Genomic DNA, 7,301 nt, shown 5'->3' with positions numbered 1-7,301 from the left:
TTCTTAACATATATTGCATTATTTGTTTCAGAGGTACAGATCTGAGATTCAACAGTCTTGCACAATTCACAGCGCTTACCAGAGCACATACCCTCCCCAGTGTCTATCACCCAGTCACCCCATCCCTCCCACCCCACCCCCCACTCCAGCAACCCTCAGTTTGTTTCCTGCAATTAAGAATTCCTCATATCAGTGAGATAAGAACTGCATTTTCTATTATTGGCAAAATAAGGTTAGATTACATGTTATTGAGAGAATGATATGCACTCATAATTTCTTACTGAAGATTACTGTAAACTTCTTTAACACTAACAAAAAACATAAACACTGCTGAAGGAACTATAAACTTGGTAGCTACTGCCACATTATTTATTTCATAAATGGTACAAGATCTATGAAATTGGCAAGATATTTGAACCACTCAAAGCAGCAGTGGCTTTCTTTTAAGTCTGTGCCCTCCTATAATACCTCTACCCCTACCATTTAAAAGCCATGTGTGCACTGCAATGGAAAATTTATCTTTTTTAGGCTCAAAATTGTGGGATATGATGGCACAGCTATCATATTTAAGAAAAACTTAAACTGACACTAAGAACTAAAAAGTAAGATAGGAAAGCTTTATGTGTTGTGCTCTAATACACAGCTGATTCTTAATAGTCACAGGATCTATATTGTATAGTCTCTGTCACCATGGAATTAGCAAGTACTGAGCCATTGCTCCTAAGGGAAATACAGGGTTAGGTTCCTATGTGGCTCTGGTCACAACATTTTTGTCAACCAAATACATAATCTTATTTTATATGTGCTTCTGTTTAAAGGCACATTCCTTAATATACATTGCTGATTCATGAATATTAAACTCATGGCCAGCAACACTGCAACTCCTGCCTGAATGAAGCTTGTCTAACTGTTTTCTCCTTCAGGCATATCACAGATTTCTTGCACTTAGGACCAGCCGGCAGCACATCAGCACTCTGCTTGGGGGCCATTTTAAACAGCAAAATCAACTGCAAAAAGCACAAAAATGCAAAAAATTAGCAGTAGATAGACCACAAAAGGGATGTTTATTTATAGTATCAGAAGGCAAAGAATCCCCTTGTTGGACCTTAGCTGGGAACATGCACAGTCAGCAACTCAAATTTTGCCACTCTGTTCATGTCTGGGAATGAGCATGAAAGTGTCATGGGTATTGATTTTGGGGTTACAAAAAAATTTTTATTGAGTAGGAGAATTTCCAAACATGGAAGTCAAGAATAGTGACGTACTTTAATCTGGCTTCCATGACCCATAAGTCAAAAGAAAAAAAAAAGGCTCTATTTGTCTAACAAAATAGGTTATTTACATTTAAGGTTCATATTTGTAACGTGAGACCTTGTAGAGTGGTGTATAAGTATAATTAATGTTCGAGCCCTACTGATTCTCTGAGTGACTTCGGGCAAAAAGGCAGGATTTCTGTGGGCCTCAGCTTCTTATTCATTAGATGATAGGCTTGGACTACAGCTAAAACATGTGTAAGTATATACATACATACGTTCATATACATATAAATACAGATACTTTTAAAGCTATCTTAGAATTCTAACACACACAACAATGCTCACTTTTTTACATGTGTTTACCATCAGGAAAATATACAAGAAATAATACCCTAGATAGATGGAGGGCGGTGATGTGATGGGAGATGTTTCACTGTATTTCTTCTGGTGTTTGAACCATGAAAACATATTAACTCTTTAAAAAATTAAACTGTATAAAGAAGAAAGAGAATAAGAATTAGACTTTTAGAAGAAGGAAGGGGGAAGAGGAGGAGAAGAAGCAACAGGAGAAGGGGGAGGAGGGGAGGAGGAGGAGGAAGAAGGGCAAGAGGATCAAAGGAGAAGAAAGAGAACTCCTAACAGGCATTTCATATTCTGTGTAGTATGGAGCAGATATTTTAAGCACAGATTATGCTATGACCATTAGATCACAGGGTTTTATTTACATAGCTTTTTATAAATCACATATTTATTAGGCACTTACTAAACACAAGGGACAGTACTAGAACATTATTCTATTTAATTTTTTCTTATGTCTGTGAAGTAGTTATTAGGTTGTATCACAGGAAATTGCTGATTTTTAACAATTTTGACCTACAAAAATGTCTGTTGCTTACATTCAGCTAATATTAACATCCTCATTTTAATGATGAGGAACCCAAGGTTCCCAAAAGCCGAGTAACTGCCCAGTGACACACACAGCTTCAAGAGACTCCTGACCTGAACTGAGATCTGTTCCCACTGAGTAGTGTATATGAATTTCAGGCCATGAAAATAAATGTACAAGAACTGTTTAACTTTCTTTTCCTATATGTGACCTTAAATGCCACCAAGTGGTAGAGATGTGACATCAGCTAAGTCAGGATTTTCTCCTCTCACCACTTCCCACTCATTCCCTAGAATTGTGCTAGGGAGGTGCCTCAGGCTCAGGAGCCCTGGTGCTCTCCCAGTCATTCCTTCTGCTTTCTGCTCCTTATTGGCCGGGGAACAGAACTCTGGGATCCCACTGCCTTTACCTTAGCCTGGGAGGCTCATGTTCCCTCTGCTCTCGGGCAGAAAGTGTACATCTCTGAAACCACCACTGGCTTCCTCACTGGCTCTCCTGGATCCAGACCCTTGCTAGTCTCAAAAGGCAGAAAAGTCTGGCTCTGACATATTATACACAGTCCAAGCCTTGAGTCCTTTAAGGCATTGGCTTTGAAATTTCAAAAGCTTAATCTTCTACCTTCACAGACTCCAACTCTTTCCTGCTTAGAGTTTCAAAGTCTATTTTTCTAACTAAAAAAACCCAAAAAACAAAAACAACCCAAAAATCTGTGTTTGCTTCCATTCTTTTCTTGAGGCAATAAAGGCAAAAGAATTAGTAGCCTAGGGTGCCTGGGTGGCTCAGTCGTTAAGCATCTGCCTTCGGCTCAGGTCAGGATCCCGGGGTGCTGGGATTGAGCCCTGTGGCAGGCCCCCTGCTCCACGGAGAGCCTGCTTCTTCCTCTCCCTCTGCCTGCCGCTCTGCCTATCTGTGCTCTCTCTCGATGTCTCTGTCAAATAAATAAATAAATAATCTTAAAAAAAAAAAAAAAAAAAGAATTAGTAGCCTAAAGGGTGAGTGTCAGGGAAGGGATAGGGCTAACAGGAAAGAATGGATGGGAAAAGAGGAAAACGTAAGTTAATGTTCAAAATACTGTCCTGCCACATACATGTGTTATTCTTCTCTCAACACAACTTCTCAGGTAGTTGTCAAGCATAAGGAGAAGGGGCCTGGGTGGCTCAGTCGGTTAAGCATCCAACTCTTGATTTCAGCTCAGGTTGTGATCTCAGAGTCCTGAGATCAAGCCCTGCATTGGGCTCTGTGCTGGGCATGGAGTCTACTCAAGATTCTCTCTCTCCCTTGCCTTCTGCCCCTCCCCCTGGCTCACTCTCTAAATAAATGAAGGAAGGAAGGAAGGAAGGAATGAGGATGTCCAAGCATTGTCCAAGGAAGTTGCACAGACCCCACTTTATTTGAAGAATACTAGTCTAGACCCATGGAAATATGGTTATAGTAATTTTCATTTGTGACCATGTCCAGATTAAAACAAGACCTTGCCAATCTGACTAAATAGAAGGGATCTTTTCAGGCAAATGTAACTAAACTTACTTTCCAACCAAGAGTTGAATAGCAACCTGGCACTGTTTGAATAGGAAAGCCCATTGTGGCTACAGCTCTGTGGCCCTTTTGCTTTGCCTGTGAAGCAATTCTTTCAGACACAGATGGGGTGCTGGGACACCATTTAAGCAAGACTCATGTAAAATGAAATCCATCAACATGACATGACAAATCAGAGAGCAGAATCAAGTAAATGGTACTGCTATGCTTCATCTGAATTGCAAAAGAGAGGAAGAATGGGAAAAACGGTGTAATTAGAGGCATTTAAACTCTCTTGTAGAAGGAACAGCAAAATATACTATATTTGAAATTGTAGTGGGAACTTGAAGTTCTAAGGAGGTAGGGATAGGAATAAAAGAACAAGGAGAAGGGTAGAATAAAAGGAGGAAGGCACAATGTGCACTCAGACTCAGAAAAGTATTTGATCAGGTACCTCAAAGAATCAGGGAAGGAACAGCAAAAAAACCATTTCTCCTAAGTACAGTGAGAGATGTTAAGATTGGAGAGGAAAAGAATGAGAAGTGGCAGGGGAGGATTTGACAGGGCACTAAGAAACTTAGTGGAAGGAGAGTGAATATAAGAGATAAAATAAAAATTGATTTTTTTAAGTAAAAATATTTTCATGGTACAAAGTCCCTAGGCATGCCATTAATGTTTAATTTAGATTATACAACTTTATCGCACTCGTTATGTATTTTTCTAAAAATAGTTTGAAAAGTGCTACCCAACCTTCTTGGCCACAATTCAGAATACAGTTATGGAGCCTCATATAGTCCCAGAAAGTTTCTTCTCCTCAAGGTTAATTTTGTTCTCTACCTGCCAAACTGAGAAAAGAAGCATGAGCTGTTTCTTCATCAAGGAGCAACTGTTAAACCTGCTCTAGTTCTTGAAGGAGAGGCAAACATAAGGATGTTTCAAGTTCCTCTGATAAAGATTTCTCCTTGGGGCACCTGGGTGGCTCAGTTGGTTAAGCATCTGCCTTTGGCTCTGGTCATGATCCCTGAGTCCTGGGATCGACCCCCACATGGGGCTCTCTGCTCAGGGGGAGCCTGTTTCTCCCTCTGCCTTTCACCCCACTCATGCTTGTTCTCTCATGTGCTTACATGCTCTCTCTCAAATAAATAAAATCTTTAAAAAATACATAGATAAAGGTTTCTCCTTGCACAAAGGATCTCTCATAATTGTGGGGTGTTTCATGCTCTTAGAGCACTTTCAGATGACTTACTTCATTGGAATTTTGGTGAATTCTATCATACAGGGCATTTTCTATATCATGTGTTTTTACATACTGCTTTTCCACTATCAAAACCAATAAAACAGGGGTGCCTGGGTGGCTCAGTCATTAAGCATCTGCCTTCGGCTCAGGTCATGATTCCAGGGCCCTGGGATCGAGCCCAGCATCGGGCTCCCTGCTCCACGGGAAGCCTGCTTCTCCCTCTCGCACTCCCCCTGCTTGTGTTCCCTCTCTCGCTGTGTCTCTCTCTGTCAAATAAATAAAAAAATCTTTAAAAAAAAAAAAAACAATAAAACATTAGACCTGGTTAATTCATTAGTTTCTTATACCCTAAATACTCTCAACCTTTCTTTGTTTTCACTCAGTTTTGCCTTTTTCTTTCCATCTGATTAGAGAGTTATTATGCCCCTGGTCAGTTCTGTTGATGCTCTAAATTTCTAGTTTTTCACTTGGCAAAGTAACACAAAACCTAGAAGACCTAGAGAAAGTTCACAATGGGATAAATATCTGGACCCTAATATTATAGTCAACTGCCCAGCCCTTCATTGGTATCGTGAGAGCCACTGCGGCCATTTGAGGTAGTCAAAGGGCATCAGGGGCTATCAACCAAAGTTTTAAAGCCAGGCTAGACCCGACTTTTAACCCTGGATTTACCACTTAATAGCTATATGGCATCCTACGTAAAGTGGTGATATCAACTTGCTACCATTTATAAAGTTTCTTTCTTTTTTTTTTTTAAGATTTTATTTATTTATTTGAGAGAGAGAATGAGAGAGAGAGCACGAGGGGGTGTCAGAGGGAGAAGCAGACTCCCCGCTGAGTAGGGAGCCCGATGCGGGACTCGATCCCGGGACTCCAGGATCATGACCTGAGCTGAAGGCAGTTGCTTAACCAACTGAGCCACCCAGGCGCCCCAAGTTTCTTTTTTTTTAAGATTTTTTTATTTTTCATTTGACAGAGAGAGAGAGAGAGAGAGAGAGTACATGCAGGGGGAGTGGCAGGCAGAGGCAGAGGGAGAGGGAGAAGCAGGCTCCTCACCCAGCAGGGAGCCCGATGCAGGGCTTGATCCCCGGACCCCAGGATCATGACCGGAGCTGAAGGCAGACGCTTAACCGACTGAGCCACCCAGGTGCCCCTCATTTATAAAGTTTCTAAGTGCACTACAGTTTCTGCCACATAATAGACATTGAATGAATATTCATTCCTCTCCCTTACCTCATAGAAGGACTGTTGAAGTGCTGAGTCACACACAGTTTACGTGACAAGGGCTGGGGCTTGATCTCCCTGCCAGAAATAGAGGTGGAAACTCTACCCTCAAACCCCAGGGTAATTGTGTGTGTTGCTGAACTCTGACCAATCCACCAAGCCTGCCGAAACCAGGGCATCTGCTGACACCCAAGTGGATGACATAATCTCCCTCGGGCAGGTCATGAGGCACCTGCATCCCATAATCCCAAAATAGCCCAAATGCATACTGTATTCCAAAGAAGACCATCCTAATTAGCCCTGTAATTACACAACAACAAATGCAGATATCACCAGCCAAACAACATGACTCAAACCTTTTAATTTGTTAATATGGGACAGACAAGGTTTAAGAGTTTTGGCTTTAAAAGACCTACCCCCTGGGGCATCTGGGTGGCTCAGTCAGCTAGGAGTTCTGGGATCAAGCCCTGCATCGGGATCCCTGCTCAGCGAGGAGTCGGCTTCTCTCTCTGCCCCTCACCCTGCTCGTGCTCTCTCTCTCTCTCTCAAATAAATAACATCTTACAAAAAAAAAAAAAAAAAAAGACCTACCCCCATTCTCCTTTCCTAAATCTCATCTATGAGGGGCTCCTAGACCTCTGCCTCCTGTCTAGATCAAGTTCCCTGCTTTTCCACTTCAGCACTTAATCTTAGGTCTCTAATAGTCTTATTATTATTATTATTTTTTAAATGTTTTATTTATTTATTCATGAGAGTCAGAGAGAGAGAGAGAGAGGCAGAGGCAGAGGGAGAAGCAGGCTCCCCGCCTAGCAGGGAGCCCGATGCGGGACTCGATCCCAGGACCCCAGGATCATGACCTGAGCCAAAGGCAGACGCTTAACCATCCGAGCCACCCAGGCGCCCCTATTTTTTAAACAGCACATAAGAACAATTAGCATCAGCCTTTGTGGCAAAGACTTGGCCTTTCTTCCCCTATAGAAGAAAGTAAAAGAAAGCCCCTGTGAACAGAACAGGACAGATGTTGATTCTCTGCATAAAGAAGAGAGCCATGCTGGGAGAACTGGCCTGGAAGGTAGGGAGAAGGTGCTTTAACAGTACAACTGATGTCTGAGACAGACAGTGGCTAGGTTTCCATGAGGACACAGGGTACGTCTATTGGCCAAATACTGCACTAGCTGCCAGA

At 42.0% G+C, this 7,301-nt stretch overlaps 1 long non-coding RNA gene across 1 annotated transcript; it reads right to left on the bottom strand.

Annotated features, from left to right (window-relative positions):
- Positions 1–277: 277 nt before the first annotated feature.
- On the bottom strand, positions 278–6,189 carry LOC118011841. The gene is made up of 3 exons (XR_004679544.1): positions 6,128–6,189; positions 4,408–4,502; positions 278–1,007 (listed from the first exon to the last, which is right to left on the bottom strand). It is a non-coding gene; the product is annotated as an uncharacterized LOC118011841 (long non-coding RNA).
- Between the last annotated feature and the right edge of the window lie 1,112 nt (positions 6,190–7,301).

The sequence above is a fragment of the Mirounga leonina genome, unplaced genomic scaffold (genome assembly GCF_011800145.1).
Source record: "Mirounga leonina isolate KUSES-001 unplaced genomic scaffold, KU_Mleo_1.0 Mir_151, whole genome shotgun sequence".
Taxonomy (NCBI): Eukaryota; Metazoa; Chordata; class Mammalia; order Carnivora; family Phocidae; genus Mirounga; species Mirounga leonina.
The sequence above is the reverse complement of the archived record's forward strand: the minus strand, read 5'-3'. Positions and strand labels throughout refer to the sequence as shown.